This window comes from Cuculus canorus, chromosome 1, assembly GCF_017976375.1.
Source record: "Cuculus canorus isolate bCucCan1 chromosome 1, bCucCan1.pri, whole genome shotgun sequence".
Lineage (NCBI taxonomy): Eukaryota > Metazoa > Chordata > Aves > Cuculiformes > Cuculidae > Cuculus > Cuculus canorus.
The window spans coordinates 100,082,768-100,108,715 of NC_071401.1; positions in this window are offsets into that span (position 1 = coordinate 100,082,768).

The window sequence follows — 25,948 nt, forward strand, 5'->3', positions numbered from 1 at the left end:
TGATGTAGTTGTGTATTATCTCAAGAGAAATCTCTGAGGGAAGGAAGAAGAAATGAACATTTACTGGAGCAATATGTAGTACATATACAAGACACCTGAGTCTTAAATTCTTCGGATTCTGGTCCTTAATGAGCAGAGGTCATTGATATATTGTCACTTCTGTGAAGGTTTTCTTGCTGACATTTTCTTTCAATCCAAGTTGACGTTGATATTTCAGGTTTGATCATATAAAAAGATAAAGTGGCAAGTTGATAACTGCAACACATGAATGTTCAGATCAGACAATGAAGTGCATTCCGTATGGTGGGAGTTGATGGTTTTCAAAATACCATGTGCTTTCATGTTCAAAAATTGGTGCCAAGTTATGCCAGCTGGGTGGACATGTGTTGCCACACACCCAATATAAATTCAGGATGTAAATTAATTAAGCCTCTTATTTTAGTCTAACAGAACAAGAAGAAGGCTGTTCTGATGCCAAGATTCTAACAGATTTTTCTTAACATATTGTCCATTGGCAACTTTATGAGTACTACAAATTGTTGTGCACAGAGCTTGTTTCCACAGGGCCTTTCTTGGACGCCTTATTCTGAAAAGTCAGTATTGCAGTTCTAAAGTAGTGGTGACCTTCATTTTCCTCCATAAAGCCTCAATTAGACCTAGACTGGAAGCAGAGAAGGTAGGGGGAAAGATTCTTTTTGGACCACCATCATCATCCTCTCACTTTCTTTGTGAAACTTAGTTGTACAAACTTTCTCCGCCTATTTAGAGATCATTTGTCATCTTCCTGCATAAATGAGTTTGTTAAGTGAAACAGTGTACAAACTACAGGAAAATTAGACAAAACCTGAGTATAACTAAGTATGGAGGATAAAAATGGTCCCACTAAAAACCTAAGGACATTTTGCGGATGAAAGGTAGAAAGAAAATGGAGCCTGATGTTACCATGTGATTAAATGATCACAGACAAACCACTTCAATTTCCAGAATATTTACTGAGGCTCATCATAAATTTCTATTAGAAAGTAATCATAAATAAGCTCATTAATTTCATATCAATATCTAAAAAAGCATGCACAATTAAGTGTTAGTTCCACAATATTAAAAATGGCTATTTATCTTGAAAGTAGAATTTGAAATATTTTTAGGTATTTTGAGGATATATGCTTTACAGATGAAGATGCTCAGTACTTTCTCAAAATCAGGTTCTTTTTAAAGAAGTCTCAAGCTGAGAGATCAAACAATAACATTATTCAGAAACACTGGGTTTGAGTAACACTAGTTACGCTGAACTTTTGGGGGATGTTCTTCAGCAGAACACGTGAGGTTCTATATCGTATATTAGTAAGAACTAACTGGAAAATGCTTTAATAGGTGCATTTTGGGTTTTGATCTTGTTTATTTTACTTTGCATTCACCAAAGGACTTATTTTACTTTGCATTCAGGACTGTGTACCATAATGACTATAATCACTGATTTCACTGATTTTCCTGTTGTGGTGCATGATTCAAAAAAAACCCAAAGATCTTTAGTTTGTCTTTGAAGAGTCAGACAACAAAGTTCATCCTCTGTCTGACACACACTTTGTGCTTCCTAGAGTAGTGAAAATATTTTTTCCTAACAGCTTTGAGAGATTATGATTTGCTAATATTAAGAGGACTTTAGAAATTCACCAGTATTTTGATACTTTTGCTTGATTTCATTTGAGAATGAATCTCTGAAGTCATAATAAAATCACTTATGATTTCTACTAAGAAATGTACTGCTATTGGATTTTCTGTATTTTCGTGATTTTCAGTTATTGATCTGACTTTATCAGGCTCATTGTCTAGATATTTCAGCCTGCCTGACTACTGTTCAGACTATTGGATCACAAGTAGAGCTGGAATCTGGATCTTTATGGCTAGGCAAAAATTTTCCATTTCTTAGAACCAGCTTTTTTAATCAGTCAAGAGCCTGATTGCTATGAAAAACTGAATAAAAGCTCAGTTTTGTGATGGTTTTACGTACACTGGCTTTAAATTGACATTACTGTGATTCTAATAATCATCAAGTTGTTTCACAACGGTGTTACTGGGAATGTCCTTTACAGGTAATATTCTCAAAACTCATAGGTAGCCTAAAATGAAAAACATTTCCTAAAAGAGCAAAGAGAATGCAATACACGTGTCAGTGGAGGATTCATCTGAAGATCTCTCTTTTTTTTCTTTCCAAGCATGATAAAATTTTAAAGCTTTCCACCCCTAAGACAAAAAGTTCGTGCTGTTGAAGGGGGCAGAATTCCTTCATATAGTAGTCTTTTTTTTTCCGATGCTCAGTCCCATATAATCCTTGTAGGATTACTCACAACTCAATTTTTATTAATTTTATTTGTAATCTCTGAAACAAGAAATACGTAACAGAGGACTGAGTCATAAATTTATGCAAATCTGTGGTGTCATACAGCTTTCCTGCTTGTGTCTCTGTTTATGGTGCATTAAAACTGACTCACAAGAAAATCATGGTTTTATGAAGCTTCTTTCATAAACCAGATCATGTAAAATTTTACTGCTCTTTAGGCACAGATTATTAATACTGTAATGACATTAAAGAGTATTAAATGCAAATTTGCAAAGCTCCAAAGAGCTTTATTAGGATAAGCAACATTTTTATTGAGTCACTTTTTTAATGAAAATCTGGAAAAGTAAATCTAAGTGAAGGCCACCACAGCTGTTCTGCTATGCTTCATCAGGGAGTAAGTTGCTAAGTGCCTGGGGATAGATGTGGAAACTTGGATGCACCCAGTCTTTATGTACATTTACCTGAGTTGATATATAGGGTGTGCTGCATATAAAGCACAGTGGAGCATTCAGTAATAAAATAGAAAAAGGATAAGAATCTATACAATACTGTACTGAACATGCCGATAAAGCAAATGAAAGAGATTCTAGTCTGCCACATGCATTAACTGAGTATGGAGATTTTTAGGCTGCAGGGAGATATGGCATGCTTGATTCTGGAGATGACACTCAATCACTGTGAATTTTAGAAAGAAATGAATCTAATTGTTAATGAATTCTGCTTGTGATGATAGCATTATGATACCAATATGTTTATATCGTTCACTAAAATTTACAGGGTTGTACAAGTGTACATGTTGTATTATGGATCATATTTACATAATTTTTACTTAGACTAGAATCTAGATCTGTCTCACAGATGACATGCTGTGGTGCCTTTGAAGTATAATACACTATTTTGGAGATGTAACAGAAGCTTTTTAATATCACTTCAGAAGGCTAGGTATAATGTGGAATCCTGTTTTCTGTGTAATTATTCAAGCATATAATATACAGAAAATATTGATTTAATTTATAAGCATGGAGGCTACATATTTCAGACAGTTATTGCCTGTGTCATACATTATTAATATATCAGACTTTCATAGGGTCCAAATTTTCATAAAATATCTGTAATTGCTCAATTCTGTGTTTTAAGAAAGGGAAAGGAGCAAGGCAGAGGATCATAATATGCATTTTTTATTCTGTTTGAACTAGTGTCCACACTATGACACTTTTTGTATTGTAAACCTTTTGTCTCAAGATTTCATATCTTGCTCAGAAAATACACTTCTTTCTAAAATCTGGGAGCTGAGTCATAGTACATGGTCCATCACCTTTTTGTAAATAGGTGAATACTATATATATATATATACTGCCACATAGCCTAGAATCTTGAAGTCCAATGCTGAAGTACATTTGTAGAGAAAAAGAACTTTGCTTGTGGCTGTCCACGTGTAGAAAACAAAACAATATTAAGACCACTAATGCAGTGTAAGAAAATAGATGGTTCACCCCTCTGCTGTAGAGTATCCTCAGATCTCTTGTATATTTTTTCAGGTGGTGAATAGGGTCTCTGAGATGGTGTTTTTAGTCTGCCTGTTGATAAATGAACCTCTCTTATGTCCTTTTATGTTTCTGATTTTTTTTGAGAAGTGAATTGAAGCAAAACTGTAGATCTTGAATTTTGGTGAAAATAAGAGTGTTTCTGGGTTTTTTTTTTAATCTATCACAAGAAGAAAATTTTAAGTGTGAGCCAGTGGTGTATGTGTGGTGCCTTTGAAAGGGTTTATGTGATTTGGTGCAAGCCTTATTAATTTTCAGTCTAAGTTTTTCTCCGTTTATTTAAAAAGGTGTTTTTTTTGTAGGTTTCCATAAATGCTAATTAATACATGTTATGGACTAAGACAGAAGACTGATGAAATGGCCTTAAACTATTTACTTACTCTCATCAAAATAATTCTGGATGGGCATTAATCAGATCAAAAATCATTTAGTCTTTTCCTTCAAAGTAACCAAAGTAGCTTTTAAGAGCTGAACAGTATCTTTAGAACAGAGTAATCCATCTAACCAATCAAATAAAGATTCCATAGTAAGTCAGATATAATTTGACTGATGATAACATAATGGGTCCATAGAATTTGCTAATAGATTCTATCACTTTGAAAGGTAACATATAATTAATACCATGAAATAGCTGTAGCAACTCAGCCATTCCTATTAGTTTCAATGGTGGAGGAAACATGATTTTTATTATATATAGGTATACTGTATTGTATCAATGATTACTTCTTTTACATAAGCTAAAATTATGCCATTGACCTTTATAAGGAGCTCTAGTTCCCTACAGTCCAGGGAAACATGATGGGTCCTGTACTGTTCTCTCAGACTCAGGGTAATAAGCCTTTGCTTTGCAAAACAGTTTTCCCATGTGAATTTTTAATATGGTGTTTACATTTGTGTCCTCTTATTATAACTTAGGAAATAGAAATGCTGTTTCTCTATTTCCAGTCTTTAACAATTCAACCTTTACCTCAGTAATTACCTTGAGTTAGAAAATGTCTTGACTGGATGCAACTAGTCTTGAATTCACCTCATGCTTATTCCCATATGAACAGCCCCTGTGTAACTAGCTCTCAGCTGCAAATTCCTTATGGAAATTATGGCTGTCTTGACTTTAAGACTAACCCATGAAAAGCAAAATTCATGGCACTAAAAAGCACCTGGATCCTGGAAATACGTTGCCATTTCTTTATAATGTGATTAATACATTTTCATATCTGTATCTTGATGTTTTATGTAAATCAAATGTGTATTTGTAAACCAGATTCATATCAGATCTGTTATAAGAAGCTGAGATCCAGGTATCTATGAAATTATAATAATCTCCCCCGAAAGAAGCATAACAGGTCAGAAAAAACCCAAAACCGAAAAAAACCAAAACCAACAAGAACCGAATAAAAACTACTTATCATTAGACAGTTGAGTTATGGTGAGGGAAACTGTAAGCAATGCTTGCCAGGAGAATCAGGTGCTCATAAGGTAACCGTGAGTGTCAATTGTTTTAGGGTCCATCATAGCATCCTGTGATGTACCCTTGCTTTATTCTGAAAGGTGGCAACTTAAATCTGATTTCCTTGGAGAATACTCACGGTGACTAGCTTACTTGTGTCTAGTTAAGATGTCTGCAGGAGAGGAGCAGGCTTTCAAAAAGGAGAATATATAAAATCAATTGGAAATCCAGAACGTGGACAGAATGGCTAAACTATGTGCTTGACCACTTTAACTCTGCCTTTACTAGGTAGGCAGTATTAGCTTCTAACTCCTAAATTAGATTCTCAAGTTGAAGTGTGAAAATTTTCTCTTGTAGATATTCTAAAGTACATTTAACAGAAAAAAATTAACCCTCTACAAGTGAGAAGATATTATATAGACCCCAGATGTATTAGTACACATCACACTTGTACAATGCACCAATAGTACCTGTGAAATAATAGACAGAAATAATTTAATGGATCTGCATGGTTGAATGTCTGCCTACAATTCTTTAGCTCTTATTTGAGCTTTATATAAGAAATGTTAACTTGCTTTCTATCACAGAGTAACATTGGGTTTTTTGTAAAGGCCACCATAGAGAGAAAGATAAGAGCTATGGAGAAAATACACTGGAAATTATGGCGCTATTTTTAAAGCAACACTTAGGTTTTAGCATGTTGTTATTTATGCGTACTAACTAAATGTTTATAATACTGGTGTAGACAAATTGATACTGAATTTAACTAGTCAGGATTGTCTTTTGCTCCTTGCCTGAACAGCTTAATATAGGCTAAAACTATCATAACTTTACTGGTCTTAACATTTGCAAATACAAACATATCCCCATCTTTAAAAATCTTTGACAAAAAGATAAAAGAAAATTGACAAGAAGAAGAAAGAAAATTGAAAATTGACAAAAAGAAAATTGACAAACTGTTGAGAAAGCACCAGATGCTTGCATTACTAGACAATGTTACATAGTTTCATGTTATTCCTGAACTGTAATTGTTAGTCCTCCTTGATGCTGGTAGTTGAAAGAGTACATATATGTACTTTTAAAAAATAGACAGGAAGAAACAGATTGCTACAGATTACAAAAGTTATTTCTAAACTGTACTCTAAAGAGATCTATCCAGCTACAGATGTGAACAGAATAGCCTTGAAAATTGACAAAACTGGTCTGGCTTGACCGAAAGTGAATTATAACAAAGCAAGTTGAAGCAGTTTGAAGACATCTTAGTTCCCAAGTGGTGTTTTCTAAGGTCAAGATAGAAAATCAAAGGCAAATACTGAATTTTGTGTTTTTACAGTTAATAATAGCTTACTTAGGCCTTAGAAGCCTTTGTTGTTCTTTATGCATTCAGATGGAAAGGTAATGGTTGGAAGTGGGACCTCCATTTTGGGATTACTTTACTGTATTTCCTACAATCTCTTAATATGCATGAGCTGTCACATTGAATGAATCTGGAAGTAGTTAAGAGCCTTCAGGACTGGGGGTTGCTTATGGATATATATCAAAATATTTTGCCCCTCTGTGTCTACTGTCACCTCCTGTTCTTATTTTGCTCCTGATATATATTTTCCTTGTTATCAGTTAATGTAAAATTAAGCACAGAATGCTGTACTATAAAAATGAACACAAAATATTGTATTGTTTGATCTCTACTTGCTTAGCCTTATCAGTGAAGCAGCACAGCAAATAAGGTAATGGAGCATGTTCTGAAAAGTCCTGCTGGTGTCAGAAATACTTGCCACTGCACCACAGAGAGAAACACTTTAGAAAGGGTGGTGATTAACAAATGAGAGTTTGCATTTACTGCTAGATCAAGCATGTGTAGAAATATGCATAAATGACTGCAGCTGTCCTGTTTTAGACTGGTCTCTTGTTTTTTGGCTAACAGAGATATGGCAATAAGCATCAAGAAGCCAAATATTTTGCAATGTTGAGTAAATGAAAATCCATGGTAATAAGAAAGTATAAATTAATTATAATTCCAATTCCTACGGATCAGGCACTGTCCTTACTATCTTACTACGTGTCGTCTCCTTACCTGGGGCATGTTTTCAAAGTAATTTCCTGCAATACCAGCTCCCAGCACTGTGGACCACTGACTACTCACATTCTAAATGCCTACACATTGAGTAGCTAAGCACCCTCAAGAGTGGCAGTTTCTTGAGAATGGGGTGCTTGTTGTTTTGGCAGCTTTTCTTGAAATAATTTTTAATAACTACTAAACTTCTGAATATTAATTTCTTATACTAAAAATGCAAGATTTAAGAAAATCAATGTATCTAGGAAGAGGTATGTGACCACAATGAAATCTCTGCATAATAACCGTTTTTAATTGCATTTAGTACCAGATGACTTTTTCTCTTTTTCTCTCAGTTAAAAAGTTGACAGTATGCTTATGTAACTGTGTCAGCCAAAATCTAATCCTTTCACACAATTTTCCCTCAGGCTTCCTTCCCTGAAATAGGTACTAAACAAGGGCAAAATTGTTAGGTTCTCAGTGAAGGGTTTGCTGTAAGTTATAGACTTGATAATTAACAAATGTGTATTAAGAACTTATCCGAGGAAACAGTTAATTTGCTGATGGCACATGGAACATCTTATATCTGTTGGAGTTATCACTTGGCCTGGTAACATAAGAACTCCTACCCACTCACCAAAGGTAAGCCCAACACTCAACAACAGCTTTGATAGTTGACATGACTATAAACAAGTTGTTTACTTCCTTGAAGGAACTTCTACTTCTCCCTGTGGTCTTGTAGGACAGAATTTAAGCTTAATATGAGTTTTCAATTATTATTAATATTAATTAATATTAATTAATTAATATCAATTAATTAATATTAATTATGATTATTCAGTTAAATAAGTTTTAAATTTATATATTGAAAACTTGTATTTTATGATGAGATTAAGGAATGGACTTCATCTTAATTTCTGATGGATATGATGGAAAACAAATCCCTAAACTTGCAGTGACAGTGATATAAGACTGCTGATTTTGGAATAGGTTGACTGCTATCCTTGCTTTCCTTGGGCTGGTAACACTATTGCAAAGCTTTTGGCTGCTTACCTACATGAAATTCAGGCTGCTGCCCATAAAGACTTCAGTAGAATGTTCAGGATAGGGTTATTTTTAATTCAATAAGTATTTAAAAATATCAGAGCTGTAGTTATTTATTTTTAGTTGAGGCTGGGAATGTTAATTGGGAAGGAAACATAATGTAGGATAAGTTGCTTTGGTGGAGGAACTGAAATGGACTGATAGGATTCTGCATGACATTAATATTGGCTGCCTTTAGCAAATTTAAAAATCACTGCAGATGACTTCCAGCAGACAAGTGCTGTGCTGTGTGATGTTGCAATGGGGGGCATTTAGTTTGTGTCAGCCAATGGAGTAATAACGTTTTAAAAGTAACTATAATATGTATAATTACTACTTTATAGATATATAGTAATTTCCAGAAATTACTACATATCTCTATGTAGGAAGTATATACTGAGTAGGAAATAAAATGTACTAAATTAAATTTCTAACCCCCCAGGTTTTTAGGGTAGCCTTATGTAAAGGAATGTCAGAATAGTTCTCAGGATATGCTATCTAGTCTCTTTCTACTTTTGGAAGATATTTTCCTGTCTTGTGGATGCTAGCTAAAATGAATCATTGGTGCAAATGATAAGAAACTTTCTAACAGAAAAAAAAGCAGCAAAATATTATGACAAACTTGGAATGAAACCCAAAGTTAAATATGCAGCTACATAAATATATAATATAATGACACAGATTCTGTTTTTACTTGCATTAGCACACATTCAGTGTGAAATAGGTAGGCTCATTATAAACTAATGTTGGTGGAAATCGGAGAAGAATCCAACCTAACACATGTAAACCAATAATATTTCCTAATTCTCCTTCTAATATCTTGAAATTAAATATAATTGTTTAGATTGTGATTAACCCTAAACAGTTTTTGTCCTGTAATTGTAGAGTATCTGAAATGAAGATATGACAGTTCATAAGTAAGGCTTAGGACAACTAGAAATAGTTATTGTGTCAACCTCAGCGAGACATAAAACACAAATGTATCATGGTGTTCTATGAAGATGAAATATCTTTTTTTCTTGAAACATACATGTAAAAGAACAATAATGTTTTTTGAAAATTAATTTTTCTTTATATGATTTTTAATGCAGTTTCTTACATATGTATTCTATTACCTGTTACGTTATGTGACGTGTTCTTTCTTATGTTCTCATACTTCTTAATTTATAATAACTAATCTTACGTCATATTGAAGTAGATGAAAATGTCACTCATTATTAGAATGATAAAAAATATGGAATAGTAAGACATAGGTGAAAATATTTTTTCTGGTCTTCAGAAAATAAGCACATAAAAACTATTATTTGATCATGAGAAATTTGAAGCTTGCAGTACAGTAACATATTTAATCATGTTATTAGGTTCAAGCTTGCTCATCTGTTTAAGGATTAGTCCCTAAGTACCCTGGTGAGTATGAACTATATACCGCTGCAAAGTGACATCTGCTGACTGTCCTCAGATTAATCTTCATTCTTGATTTGCTTCCTGCTTTTAGCTGATATTTTCAACAAGAATGAACATTAATGCCCCTTTTAATGGTAACCAGTGAAACTCCGAGAGACCATTACTCTATACCATTCACAAAGAAGAGAGGTGAATATGTGTGAGGTTGATTGTAAAGCTGTACCTGCACTGATCAATACCAAAAGGCAATTACTTAACAATTGTTACTGGGAGCAGTTTTCTATTTGTACTATACTGCCATGCCTAGTTTTCATCATTAAATGATTTTAAATTTATTGTAGTATTATATAATATGATACAATCATACTACAATTCTACAATACGCTATGCTAGAAGTAGAATGTATTGAAAAGGTTTAGTGAGTATTTTTGTAGATTAGAGATCTACATGAGTTCATCTTTGTTATCTTCAATTATAATCTAATTGAAATTGCATTTTTTAGCAGAGTAAGTGATATTTAATACTTTTTTGAGCCTTATACAAAAATGGTTTATATAGATTGTGTATGTTCCTGTAAAAGACTGTTATGTATTGTGTAGTAAAAGTGCTGAAATTATTAGATGGCTACATTTCTCTTGCATATTTTAAAGTATGCACTGGTCAGTGACCTTTTCTGCTTTCCAATGTACTTATAAAATGCATGAGATCAGGAAGAGAGAGAATTTTCCCACATGAGACACAACATATAATAGAGGACATTTCTGAAGATGGAGAATTGTCAAAGATTTGAATGTAAAAGACACCCATGGAGATATAGGACAATAAATTCACTGATCCTTTCTTCAACTATAACAACAACTGATGAGATTGTAAAATTGGATTTTTGAACCAGTGAGTCAAATCTTGTGCCATGACAGGCAATCACATCATGGTTCATAACAGTATCAAGTTATTAATCTTAAACTCTATTATTTGATTATTTTTCCTCCTACAAAAAAATTATCAGAAAGAAAATTTTGTTCCAGAGATTTATGCTGCTAACAACTAGAAGCCTTAATCTAATTTTCATGCTGTATTTAACATGAACGGTTTGAATATTTTCTTTTGTGTTCAAAAGTTTGCTGTTATCGTACATAAAAGCTTTAGTCTCTCTCAAACTAGGACCAAATCAAATTTCATCATGAGATTAGAGGTGGGCAGTCAGCCAAATAAAGACCTAAAATAAAATTTTGACTTCTCATTATGTATTAGACTGCCTGGTGCGATCAACTTGTCAGTGTTAGAATTAGCTATAGAATGAAGTGCTGAAGTGGACAAGGGGAAAACACATAGTCCTTAGGAAAACAGTATAAAATGTGGTCAGAGAACAAGGAAACCTTAGAACGAAGAGTCTTAAAAGGAATAGGCAGGTATCTTATGCAGTTGCCAAGATACCTCAGAAAGACGTATAATATTTCTGTTAGTACTGTTTTCCTCTAAAAGACTATAGGACTAGTAAACACAGAGGTGTGAATGGAAAGACCATGCTGACAGAATGCACTAGGTAAAGCAATAAGTTTTAAATCTTTTCTTATTTAATATCAGAATTCATTTATGAAGGCCCAAAGCCACCAAAAATCTAGCTGTTTGGCAATGCCTCTTAATGTTATTCTTTGTCACCCTGCCCTCAACAGGTGCTATCTTTAAGCCACGTTATGTTCAACCAAAGGCTAGACTGAAGAAAATTAGGAGAACTTTTCATTTTTAAACGTATAGGGAGTAAGACTAAGTTTTTGCAAGGTTGGGGTGTTACATAAATCCAGCTTGGGTATTTGAAGGACCTTGAATGACTGGGATAGGTACAAAATTGCTGACTGGCATACCAAAAAGGAATAATTATTCCAAGGGCATAAATATCTATCTTGGCAAAATACATCTGGAAGTGTAGATCATATCTTTATCTGTCATAAGCAAAAAATTTATGTTGTTTAAAAATACAATGAAAGACCTATACTTGACTACCCACAGAAATGTATTAAATTCAACAATAAAGAAGCTTGATAAAAATTCTGCAATAGATGGAAGGAAAAGGAGAGCTGAATAATAGCACCTTCTCTGTTAAACAGAAAATGCTACCTTCATCAATCAGTTTGGTTTCCGTAAGAGTTAGGAGGCTGAATACTTTTGAAGATCTAGACCAGGAGTTTCAACAAGCATATGTGATGTGGTAAAACAGTCAATTAGATCTAGACAAATACTAGTTTCTAGGGAAATATGGTGATACTTAATTGATAATGTGTTTATTTCTGAGGAAGAATGACTGCTTAAGTAGCATAACTTGTATTTTTTTAGATGAAAGTACAGGTGACCTTTTTTTTTGCCCTTCAGGCGTGGTAGTTGTACAAATAATTTAAACCTCAGATAGGAAAGTGAATGGAGCTCTAATCTACGACTGCCTGTGAAGGACCTGCTTAAAGATTTGAATTGTAGCCATTAGTTTTCTGCCTGTTCACTCTGGAGTTTTTAAATAGTTGAAGGGAAGTAGGTATTAGTGTTCACTGAAACCTCAAACCCTTTTATAAAAGTCTATGGTGTTACAGGTACCTGTTCCTATGTTTAATGCTGGTAGAAAGTTTTCCACCTTTTAAAACTGTTAAATTTACTATGTTAGATTAATCCTTGGCTTGTAAATATTACAAACTTCATATAAAGAGATAAAATTAGTAAAGTCTGCAACTTGATCTTTTCAAGATCATGGGATGAAATCCTGCTCCCACAGAAAGTAGGAGGAATTTTACCTCTGACTTTAATTGGATCCACAGCTGTTATCCATGCGATAGAGTTATTGACAGAATTCAACTACCTGTTTCTTGGTAGTGATTTAATTCATGACAACAGTGCTTAGAAGATTGATACTTTTGGCAATTATAACTGTCAAGCAATTGCCTATATTAATAATGTCTGCTGAATGCCTGACAAGAATTTGATGATGTTTATATCTATCAATTGCCTGAAGATATTCATAGAAGCTTCTAAGTGCTTCACTGTATTTATAATTACCATCAAGTACCTCAAAGTATTTTAATGCTCCTGGAAAACCACACTAAACTTCAACACTGTGGAATGCTAATAAGTTTAGTACTTTTTATTTAAGTATAATAGACAGTACTGTTCTAAGATTTTGTTGAAATCTGGCTTACTAATACACAATAACATTTGTAGGTCATGCCACTTCTAAATTATCAATGAGCTATGAATAACCAAATTCAAACCCCAAAGCAATTTTTTAATAATATAACTGCATGTGAAGGCAAAAATTCTCATCAAGAACCAAGAAAAAAAGAAACCAAAACCACAAAATTCTACTCTGATTTGAGATTTATTAGTAAACATTGTCTGCCATAAGACATGTATATAAACTTTAGAGATGTTAGAGGTAGGTGTATGGATCCAATTTGCTAGAATTTGTGGCAGCTTTGGAGATACAATATTTGTGTTTGGGAAACTTCTTGTTTAAACAAGAGATATTAAAATTATTCACCAATGAAAATCCTAAGCATGGTGTTGAGACAGCAAGGAGTACATGTATTGTTAGTACCACTTGTACATCCTCCTGCTGGTCATGTGTAGGCTCAGGTAAAGCTCTAGAGAAGTGTCGTTAGTTGGAAGGTTCCCTCTCAGGCCCTATTAACATGAGTGGAATTTTTCATGGTACTGCTTGCCCTCATGCAGCAGGTCCTTTGAGGATATTAAATAGTTATTATATTCTTTATAAAAACTAAATCTCATTCATGGGAGCTCAAGAAAGAAAACAAATATAAGCTGTGCAACATGTTGCTCAATAGTAAAATAGTCTTTAAATACTTAAATTTGCACAAAGCACTAATCAGGCAAGGGAAAAAAATGCTTGCATTATTTAAGCTAATTTATCTAACAGGAAAAAATAACTCCACTGCAGGACTTCCATCTGTCTGCAATGGTAAACAGCTACCACCTGCTTCCTGTAAATGGCAGTATAAGATTATTACTCAGTAAATGTCACAATTTCCATTTCAAAACCCCTTTTCAGCTGTCTGTTTCTGCAGCAACAAAATAATAAATCACCTGCTACCATGGTCAGAATAAATCCCCTAACTCTGTAATAATGACTGAGGGAAAGAGAGCCAGTAAAATGTCCTTTTTTGCTTTTTGCTTTCACTTATGTAGAATTGTACCTAGATGATGATGGGCGAGAGAGAAATTCCACTGCATACTTTAGCAAATAGGACATTTTTGCTCCTTACACTATATTAACACAAAAGGGCAAAAGTTTCTAGTTTATATATGCAATGGCATCCATCAGTGACCTCTAAATCCATGCAAATATAATGTAAAATATTGGTATTAGTACAAGGAAGAGAAATATGCCTTAGGAAGAAACATTTCTTTTCTAGAATTGCCATTCCTTTTTTAAATATTTCCTGAAATCTGCAGTAACTGTAAGGATGCATTTTCACCGTGGTCTATTTTGAGGGTCTGTTTGTTAATATTCAAGCTGAAGTGGATGTGGGCAGAAGAATATCTTGCCTGGGTAGCCAGGACCTGTAATTTTGAGTCAATGTTCCGGCAATGATCGGCAATCAAATAAAGCAAAATACTATATGCTATTACATGCTCTACTGGAGTTTTGGTTTCTAATGAAAAGGCAATGAGCTTTCAGTATCATAGAAGAATCTTTCAGTGGACTACGGTCATACTGTCACTCACGCAGTTATTTGGACAGGTTAACATTTCTGAATGTATGTCTCAATACAACACGTAACTTTCTGGTTTTTTTTGCATTGCTATTAAAATTCTCAGTACAGTTCAACCTCCTTTACAGGGAGAACTTGATACTTGTGGCTTTGCATTTGTATCTCCTTTCTTTTAAAATTCATCATGGTTACTTTATGACTCAGTCATGCTTAAGATGCAAATCATAAGGGAACCTGCTTGATGAAAATATCTTTCAGTTTGACAGCTCTTTCCTTCTCTCAGGTTCTAGGCTTGGATGTACCTCTTTGTGTCTTCTCCTCCTCTCTTTCGTCAAATTCAGAGTCTGTCTAAGGATTTTTCCGACTGACTTCTGTTCATCTGATTTCTGCATCTCAAGAGATCATCTTATTACATTTTGCCTGCTCAGAGGTCCATATACAGGCAACATTATTTATCAGCATTATTTATCAACATTATTTAGTTTTACAGGCAAGATTATTTTATCTTCTGGGTAGAAGACTGGGTTTTTTGGTTTTGCTTTTTTGGGGTTTTTTTGTGTTTTTTTTTTTAATATAAATTATTTTTCAACAAAATTGGTATTTTCTGAGTCTGTGCTTTTCTTGGAAAATCCTGGTCTTTTGAAAAGGTGTCTAACTTCAGACATGCTCGCTGTATTTCCCTTTTGTGACAAAAATAGGAATTTCTAGAGTCTGAGACAGATGTTGATGGATGGATCACTTTTAGAGATGATTATTCTTTTCTACTGATTGTAGTCAGAGCTGAGAACAACTTTCCTTTTAGCTAAGGTGCTTCTGTTTTATCACTAAATTGAGATGGGATGAACCAGAACCCTTCCTTTTGTGCTTTTTTCTTCCTAGGAAAAAGTATATTTCCTTATAGGAACATAGTGAATGTTTTATGCATAACATGAACAATAACTAGAATATCATTACAGAAACATATCAGAGAATGAGAGCATAGGTTTGTGTATCTATTGATAGATCATACCCAGAGTTCTGAAAGTAATGATGGGAAATGATTATAAATGAAACAATTCATATCAAATCTCTGTCAAACAGTCTGTTAGCAAGCAGTTAAAATCCTCTGTATTTTTGTGTCCCTCCAGTAAAAGGGACATATTGATGAATGGGTTCGAGTACAGGGAAGGGCCACTATGGCATTTAGGTGCCTGAGGCATGCATCATATGAGACAAAGCTAAGGAGAATAGAATGCTACAGGGTGATCTAATAGCATTCTTCAACTACTTAGTGGAGTAGACAGAGCCTGGCTTTTCTCAGAAGTGCATGTTGAAAGGATGAGAGACATTAGTCATGGCTGCAACAAGGAAAATTTGAACCAGACCTGAAGAATAATATATTCACAATGTGAATAGTGAATTACTGGTAAAGGTTGCCCTAGCAGTCTTCTAGGAAGAGCCTCTTAGGATAAAGCTCCTGTCAAACTGATTTAAGAGAAGTTTTTGACCAGGAGGTTATATTAGATGACTTCTAGAGGTCTCTTCCAAGTTATATTTTTCTATGATTTCAATGATTTGTAGGGGTGTTATTGGGTAATGCTAAGGTTAGACAGCCAGAGGTGCTTGAAAAGATTGTTTTTGGTTGAATAAAAGGTTGTTGTCTCTCTTTTCCTGTCAAGTGCTACTGGTACAACTAGCAATGTGAGGGAAAGGGTCAGGTTTCATAATCTAACCAACTTGGAACACTGGGGAACAGGGAAGATTGTAGCTCTGAACTGATATTAGTGCATAAGTTTGTTACATGGAAGTAAAATTAACTATATACTCCTAACTTCATAAATGTTCTCATGAGAAAAGACAACATGCAAATGTGAAGTGAATATAATGTATACAGCAAGACAGTTTCTAGATCACATGTATTTTTGATTCCTTATTTATAAATAAGAAATTGTTGTGTCTGTACTTTATCATTTTACTTGTATTTGATATGAAGTGTTTTTACTTTTCTGTAGTGCTCTGTCATAATTAAAATGAACCCTAGTGGTAGCATAACTACATAATGGTAGAAAATGACAATCTATTTGTAAAACTGACTTTATCAAGTATGTTTGATCATTTTAATTTCAGAAGGATAAATCATGGATTTTAATAATTGAAGTACAAACCAAATTAACTAAATGATACAATGTAATTAGGAATGCAGTACAAGGGGTTATATTACAATCTGATTAAATATCTCAGATGACTTTTCTTAAAAAAACCTAATTTATTAAAGTTTTGTAATATCATCACCCACAAATTAACTGCCTCTCCCATAGTTTCATTCTGAGGTCATTTAAATTAATTTCTTTAAAATAACTATGCAAGAAGTAAGTTTGAGTTGCAAAATCTTCACCAGTTTTTGAGAAAGATGAAAGAGGCAACATTAAGGTAAAAACTGATAAGTAAAAATATCTATTATATTAAATGGAATTGGTCAGAATAATTTTACAGTGTGAAAGCTGTATTTTTTTGGAAAATATTAGAAAAAACATGAAAAGTTAACCTACATGGACCACCACAAACTGTATGTTAATGGTGATCCTAGCTTCCTTGAGAAGCTCTCTTGCAGCTAAAGTTGCGAATGTTAAATTCCTTATGCTCAAATTTAAGATGCTCAAATGAATATTTTTATCATTGCCATCATTGTCTATATATTTTTAATCATTTTTCTGTTTATAGTCAAACTCCTTCTTAAATGTTCTTTAAAAAAGCTGTAGGGAGTCTTATTTCACAGTCCCTTCTCTCAACTTACTGAGCTGAAAACATTTGCTGAGGAAGAAGTATCCCCTGCTCTCAGTTTGTTATCACTTTCAGAGTGCAGGATATTAAAGCAAAGTAATACATCTTTTTCAAGCAGAAGGGTTTAGTTAGGGAGGTCTGTAGTGGTTCTTTGGACAGCTTTATGGAACGTATCCAGATTTGTCATTTCATTCACAAATGTTGGCATAACTTGTAATAGTGGCACTGAAACGAATGATTCTTTTTAGAGTTACAGCATTTGGATTTATATTGCTTGCTTCATCAGGAAAGGTTCTGGTCATGTGTTACTGCTTATGGTGGGATGTGTGACTTCATGCCTTTCATTGCTGTGATAATGTAGGGACTAGACTCTGCTTTGTGGACATAACTTGGTTAGCTAAGAGGTTAGGAAGGCATCTATTTTATTTTCTCGATCTTTGTTTAAGAATAGGTAATATACTCTGCCAAATAAGTATCAACAAGAGAGGTCAGAGTTATAATGCCTCAAGGTCTGGCAAAGGCATTTTTGGCAGGGTGGTAAATGTTGATAGTGACTCTTTCAGGCAGTAGAGAGAAGTGAAAATGAATCTACATGAATTTATGAATGATTTGCTAATGGTCCAACATCTACCAAAAGGAAATTGTGCAGGTGGAAGTTTTTTTAAAGAAAACTAAGGGGAATTAATAAATTAGTTGTGTTGTAAATTGGTATAAGTTTCTAAAAAATTCCAATTGAAAACCAGTGCTGAATACTGGTCACCTGTGCATACATTGCAGGTAAGCTATGTGCGGCTGCCCATAATGCTTTTATGGAAGTGTTGACTCACTGTAAAAAGCAACACTTAAAGTGTGTTACCAACATGTATCACAAACACCTCTGCTGAGAATAAGGATGAAGAAACAGGGTGAAAATAACTCTCTGTGATGTTTAGACGCAGGGTAATTTTTCAGCTTAGTTTGGTTTACTCTCTGTGCTGTACCAGACGTCATTACACAAAAGATGACATGCCCACTGTTCACAGCAGCTGCAATACATTAGCCTAATGGATCGGAATTATGGGTTGCCTTAGGAAGTGTCTATTTTTTGCCAAATCAGAATGTAAATCCTACTGTGAAAAGTTTTGTTATTATTAAATGTGATAAAGCATGATGTCTTTGGAAAGAAAAAAAACCCCAAACCTACAGGAATGATAGGGAAGAAGAATAAAATAAGACTAAATATTGAAAACCAGTAGTTGGTCAAATGTCAAATTTTCATTCTATAAACCTGAATGTTAGTGAAACACACTGTACAGTGACACTGAAAGAAATGCTAAACAACCAATATTAAGGAAGGAATTTTTCTGCTCTGAAACTTTTTTTGCTACAGCTTTCCACTACATAGGATGGAAAGACTTCAAGCAAAGCAAGAGACAAAGAAGGTCTGAATGGTCTCTGGTTTGGGGGATAAATTATGACCTCAATGAATTTGTATATGTACGCTGAGCAAATAACTGGCTCCTCTCAGTTGTGTGGAGCACAATATCATAACTGGGAAAGGTTAAAGGGTAAGTCAGAGTTTCCTAATTCACACCCCACTTTCCTATGAAAATAAATCAAAACATTTAGAATTTCACATATGGTCTTGTTTTCATAAATTATCAGGCTGCAAGGAAATAAAAGAGCGCTAAAATTATTCAGTTCAACCTTATGTATTTCTCTACTGGGTGATTTTTACATCCATTGCATTGACATATCCTGTTTTGATTGGAAGACAAGAAATATTCACTAAGTTCCTGGGTAGGTCGTAGTTTTATTATAAAACTAAAAATTCAATCTTTCCACAATGAATTTTGCTACCTTTTCTTTCCAGATGCTGGAATGCATTAAAATGGCATTCAGTAGACTAGAGACTCCTATCATCTGCTGTTGTTCATTATTGAAACATATGATGAAATCTCATCTCTACCACTGCCAGTCGGAATTTTAACATTTACTTCAGCAGGACAAGGGGGACTGAAATGTATTAATTTGGATTACATTGATTTGAAAGGGTGTTGCCAGTACCATGACTCGGTCTCATTTAAGTTACGGCCTTGCAGCTGCTTTGCATGTGGTCATAAAGGTTTGCTCATGCGTATTTGCCTAGAGGGAAGAGCACAACACATTTTGAAGTGATGCTTGATGTATGTGGGAGATAGGCAGCTCTGGAGCTAAGTTAATGAGGTAGAAGTGCTTTTTTAGTTCCCTGCCATAAGATATCTCCTGCTCTTGATGTTTTATAGCTTTAGTTCTGAGCTTGGTCTTGTAGTAAATCTTTTTTGAGTCTTTCAGTCTCCTGAACTGCAGAACTTCATTGTTAATCCATGTTCTAAATAATTTTGACTCTTTTGTAGATATTGTAGACACATGATCACTTAAGGAGTGTCAAAGTATTTATTCTAAAAGTATTTTACTTAGAATTTATATGTTTTAGAAATGCCTCTGAATTTACGTGTATTACTACTATTTTTTCCAGTTCATGGGACTATATGTTGAAGAAGAAATAATTTCTGAGTTGAAGTTAATCATTTGGTCATTAAATTTTAGACTTACAGTAACCAGATTCTTTTATGGGAAATGCAGCTCTGTATTTACAAAGTTGTAAAATAATTTCCATCTAGAGTTCTGTGTTAGATTACAATTTGCTGTCAGGTTTGTAATTTGGCTCATTCTTGATTTTTTTTTTTAAATAGAATTGCAGAAGTTTTGATTAGGTGTTCTTTGGTTAGTAATTTTATTGATGAGGGTCTCATCATGAGCTTACAACATTTCTATGCTGATTTATTTATCATTTGCAATTTTACCATGTCATAGTATTCCGTCTCTCACCATTTTTCATTTGTGAGAGAACAAACTATGATGTATGCCTTTTTACATTACTGTTCATGAGGAAGATCAGCCGTAGTCAGCTACCTTCACAAGTAACACCTGTGACAGAACTGCAAGACCTCAGCTTGGAATAAGCAGAACATGTTACTGGATATTTATATACGTTGACGTTTTCAGGTCTTCGGGATTAAACGAATGGAGTGCTATGAAATGGAAGGATCTGTTTGATTGAGTCGCAGAGCAGTTACCTGTCACTTTTCAAAACTTGTGTAGACCTGATAAAGTAGAAAAAAACATAGCTAAGGATAAATACATGGCTTACCTTTGATAAGGGAGAAAAAGAAGAAACTAAGAACTTGCAGACTTAACTAAGACATAGGAAAATTCTCTACTTCTGCATGAAAGTAACTAAGAAAACAATTAAGACAACAAAGACAAGACAATCTTTCAAAACCAAATCCTATAAAAATCAGTCTTCTATATGACAACATGAGAGTGGAGGAAAAGTTGTAAAGGTAACACATCTCAAGCTTTGATGTGCTTAGAAGCAACTTAAAAAGCAGGACATTTTTGAAAACACTACATCAAAACTAGTAGGAAATTGTATACAGAATGCTAGACACAACAGCTCACCATGAGTAAGAGAGAAACACTGAGTTATGTGTCCTCGGTCATGTATTGTTCACTGCTTTCATGAATGAGAGAAGTGACATTAATTACATATACCAATGAGAGGAGAGAATGTAAATATGTTGTACGACAGGATGTGAATTCAGTACAATTTCACTCAGAGAAGTAGTTTGAAAAAATAAGATATTTTTCAAAGGAACTAATGCACAGTATTCTTGTTTAGAAAAGACAGAACTCCCAGGATTGAGGAGTGACTTTATAGAACAGTTAGTTCAAAAAACTCCAAAAGAGTTATGAGTTACGGAGGACTGTAACTGGGGTACTAATCATCAGTTCTATACACTGCTTTAAGTAGGACAGACTTCTGAAGAAATAGATGAGTATAAATAGCAAGATAGAAATAATCCTTCTGCTTTACTGAAACTCAGATGGAATACTTTGTCCAGATTCAGCTGTTATGTGGGCCTGTGAAAGCGTATGTAAGAACAAGAGTAGAGAGGTCGACTGTGCACAAACTATGAAGAACTCTGAACAAAATGGGACTGGTTTTTTTTGTTTTCTCTTTTTCTTTTTTCTTTCAGAAAATACAAGGGAGGGCTATCTTTTTTTACAGCCTTTTACATCAGATTTACAATATAAAAACTTACTGCAAATAAGAAAGAATATTTTCTTTTCATCACTATTGATAGGTTTAAACTGCAGCTAAGGTGATTGAGAATAGATATGATCTTTCCAGTGCTAAAGATAACAAGAATAGATAGTCTGCAGAGGTAGCAATGTGTTAAGAATTGGTAGTGAGTAACAGTTGGCTAGAAAAATAGCTGCAATGAGGTGGATTTGATCATGTCTTGGGCACATGAAATAGATAAGACTTGTGACTGATTGTTTGATTTCTAATTCAGGGTATTTAGCTAAATTTACTTGTCAAAGTCAAGCATTTCTTCCGCACATGCTTCAGCTTTCCATCTCTAATAGTAGCATAAAGAATACAAAACTGTTGAGTACTGATTTTATCTTTTTATTTAAAAAACTCCTCTAAGATAGCTTTGTTGTATACTACTGGGAACTGGAGAACAAAAATTGCTAGACCAATCTGTAGCCATTCTGATATCTAATTGTTTTTCTTTTAATGGAAATGCTTATTTATTTTCATTTAATGCTAACTTATATTTACAGCATAACTATTAAGATTGAAGGGACTTAAATAAGCAGTAGCTTTTTAGTTAATCTGGAAAAGGTATATTAAATCCTACTGAAAAGTCATCTATATGGAAGACAAATGTTTAACTTTTATCTTGCATATCTCTGGAAAACAAATTACAGAAAGAAAGACAGAAATAGGACATAATTTTAGACACTTGCCTTGGTAGGAGTTTCTCATTCATTATTTGCGGTACAAAGCTCTATGATTGTATCTGTTTAATTTAGAAAAAATGTAATTTATGATCCATTGTTTATCCTGCTTTTAATGTCATTAAGGAAACTTTTTAACTGCTGGTGAATAAAATATAACTAATTGATTAAATGCGCTTTGAATTTACGAATCTGATTAGGCAACATATGTTTTGCATACAAATCACTTTGCTCCGCTTGTGTTCATTTAGGGAATCTCAATGTGGTTTATAAATGAACATTGACATTTAAATATTGCAGCACTTTGCTAGAACATTATTTGGTTAACAGCCAAAATAAACAAATGGTCTTAAAAACTCTGCAGTTTAATGTCAAAAATGTAGGCATCACTGTGCAGCTTGAAATGGTTCTCCCTTTACAACAGTAGTTTGTGATGGAATGAAGAAAGGTGCTTTCCTGGCAGTACAGCACTGTAATGATGGTCAGGGCAGTTGATTATAAACAGAAACAACGACCTGGTTACTATGGCCCAGAAAGAATGACAGGAATGAGTATCTCTTGAAAGACAGTTACAAAAACAGGAAGAAAACCATCTGAAGAATAAGAATTAAGCTGTTGGAAGTGAAAGCACAGTACAACCACTGAACTGCACAATTATTGCAGACAAATATAATTAAATTCAAACTGCCTCCCTCTTCAAATGATTTTCCATTGCTACCTCCTTTGCTGCTCTTCCATCAACTGTGTTACTGTTAGCCCTAAATAACAGTCCCTGTATTTCACAGACAGGAGAAAGAATATATTTCATGTCTTTAAAGCCAGCCTAAATCACAATGCCTTCTGTTGATGTATGGGTCTCTAGAAATCACAATGGAGATGCAATTTGCCAGTTTCATAAGAAATGAGGCACCAGGAGGGATGTAAAATGCTTGTGTTAACCACACATACCCTCTCATTACCATCTTCGGGCTGGTTTGTATCACTTTTTAATTTTTTTTCCTATCTAGCACTTTGCAGAGTGAAGAACATTTCTTCCCCTTATATTATTCAGCCTGTGCACCTGCCTTGTGGACGCTAATCCAAAGAGAGTCTGAGACACCAAATATTACCTGTAAGCTCTGAGGGATGCTAGTTAATAGCAAAAGAAAGAGAGCTGGTGGCTCTTATTTAGGCCTAGATATCCTGAAAAACTCAGGCTGTTCCAAGTGGAAACTGCATTTGACAAATACCAATGAGTAGGAAAATCAAACCGTCAAATAACAGGAAAAAGGACTGTAAGATGGGAAAGGATGGAAAAAAAAAATGAAAAAGCAAAACGGGAATTGAAGGGGATTTCAGGTGTGAGTTATTGTACAGCTCATAGAAATGAGAATAGCAGTGTTGACAACATCAGAACACCGGTTTGAAACATATCTGAAGAAAACGGTGAATTAACTACAGTGGTCAGAGAACTAGACAAAGTAGCCATGTACGTGTGCAGAGGTCACCACACAGAAATGGCTGCAGCTGAGGTCAAGGTGAGAAATCAGTCAAGAGACAGAGACAAATTAGCGACATTACAGAGCTATGCTCTCCTATCTGCTGTCAATGGCGAGAGGTCCATGCTCAGCAGATCTCAGATTAGTTAAAAGAAGTAGGGACTTCAGTTGAAGGATTAATGAAAAGGATATAGGACAAGCTCATGGAATTTTCTGAGTTAAGAGTGGATTCTCTTTCTTTAGAATATGTATTCCTAAACTACTCAGGTCAGATTTTGGGAGACAGATGAATAACACCTCTTATTCAGAGTTATGTAAATAGAAGTTTGTGTTGAGAGAAGATCATAAAGAAATTGCTTTTCCTTTAATTCTTAATTAGAATTTAAACATCAATCAGTCTTGAAAAGCAGAGTAAATGTATAACTCTTTTTCCAAGAATGCGGAAAAGGGTCATCTTTATAAGGCAAGGCTGACTTCCAGTAAGAAAACTTTGCCTTTCCTCTATTCTCCTCCCCCTCTCCCCTTTCTTTTTAGAGCAAAAGCAAAGGTAGCAAGTTGAACTCTATAGGTAAAATAAAGGGTTTGGATCATGGAATCTAAAAACCGTGAGAATGTCAAATGTGCTCTTAAAGGAATGAATCTGAACTGGTCATTGCATTTATTTTGAATCTGTTTCCATTCAAAAAAGAAGTTACTTCCACATTAAAGTCTATCAAGGTTTATAGAAATTGTGCTCCTATCTTCTGGATATCTGTAATGCGCATTACAAGTGCATTTTCTTGTAGGCAATGAAGCTTGAATTGCAGGAACATTTTCATGGCCTGTACTAGGGCTTATTTTATAGTCGCTGTAAACTGTTTGCCAAGGCAATATAAACTATATATAACACAATCAATAAAACTAACAAGCATTAACATGGTAGGACAAATTTCTTATCTGGTTTACAGTTATAGTTGAGAAGTTATAAAAAAGTGGTTAAATGAAAAATGCATAAATCTCTTAAATACAAAGAGTTCCACAAAATGAATAGAAAATGAGTGTATCATATTTGGGTTCAAAGAAAAGTAAAAGTCTGGTCTATAAGACCACTTTCTCTCCTGCTGCCTTTCATCCCATCTATATACCTTTCCCCTCCACATTAAAGTGGGCATTCAAATTTCTGAATACCACTTAATGATGTGGTTTAAAATGCAGCCATGTTTTCCAAACATATAACTGCCAGTTCCTTTTCACATTTTTATGGAAAATATTAAGTTTAGGAAATGTAGTTGTCTTCTAGATGAAGGAAAAATCATCACAAAGGCATTAGAAGCATTTGTTTTATGAAGCAAGGAGTATTCAAAATATTCATCAAGGGGGTTGAAATGAGACATTAGAAATGAAAGGTAAAATCCTCAAGCTTTGAGTCTCAAAGTTTCATAGGTGATCTAGGCTTCCTTAAACTATCATATGATGTCCCACTAAGACAGTTTTCTCAATACTTTACTCATAAAGGGCAATAATTAGCTTTTCCTTATCTTTTTGAATGATGCTACAAATGAAAATCCTGAAAACTAAGGAGGCACCAGTGAATATGCTTACTTCTTTTGCATGGTTTCTGAAAGAATAAAATAATCAGACTACACACCACTACTGTAATTTTACTTATCTTATTAAAAGAAAATATTAAAAGGGAAGTATAAAGTGTACTATGATTGAAACCCAATATTAATTGAAATAGAAAAAATGCAGTAGCATTTTATAGATTGGTACAATCATTCTTGTTACCAAGTAAAAATGATGACTGTAAAGCATTCAACCTTGATAGTATAGACAGAATGCATCCTCACAAAAACATACTGGTACAAGGGAAGCAAGGAAAGGTGAAAGCTGATTTAAGCTCAAAAGAGAGACAAAGAGAGGAGAGAAAGGAGGAATTTTGTAAATAAAGAGGGAAAGAGTTGTGTTAATGTTTATATACAGTGTCATGACGGACAAGTTTCTCACTGGGAGTTAAAGGCAGCCTGAGCTACCAACAGGGTTACCTGTTGGTCAAAGAAGAAAATTCTCATTCTGCTACTGAGAGACTACAGTAAATAGCCTCTTGAGAAATGTGTAATCAGTGTGTCCTGTATACAGGTGACTGGGCAAGCAAAAATATTGAAAATCCTGAGCATATGATCTTTCAATAGTTACTGATTTTCACCAGTGGTAGAAATTAGAGAGAGCTTGAGGTTTGTTCCCTTTAGATCTGTCCATTCAGCTGAAATGAATACTGAACGTGAGCTAAATAATTGGGCAGACTTTAAACCTAGTC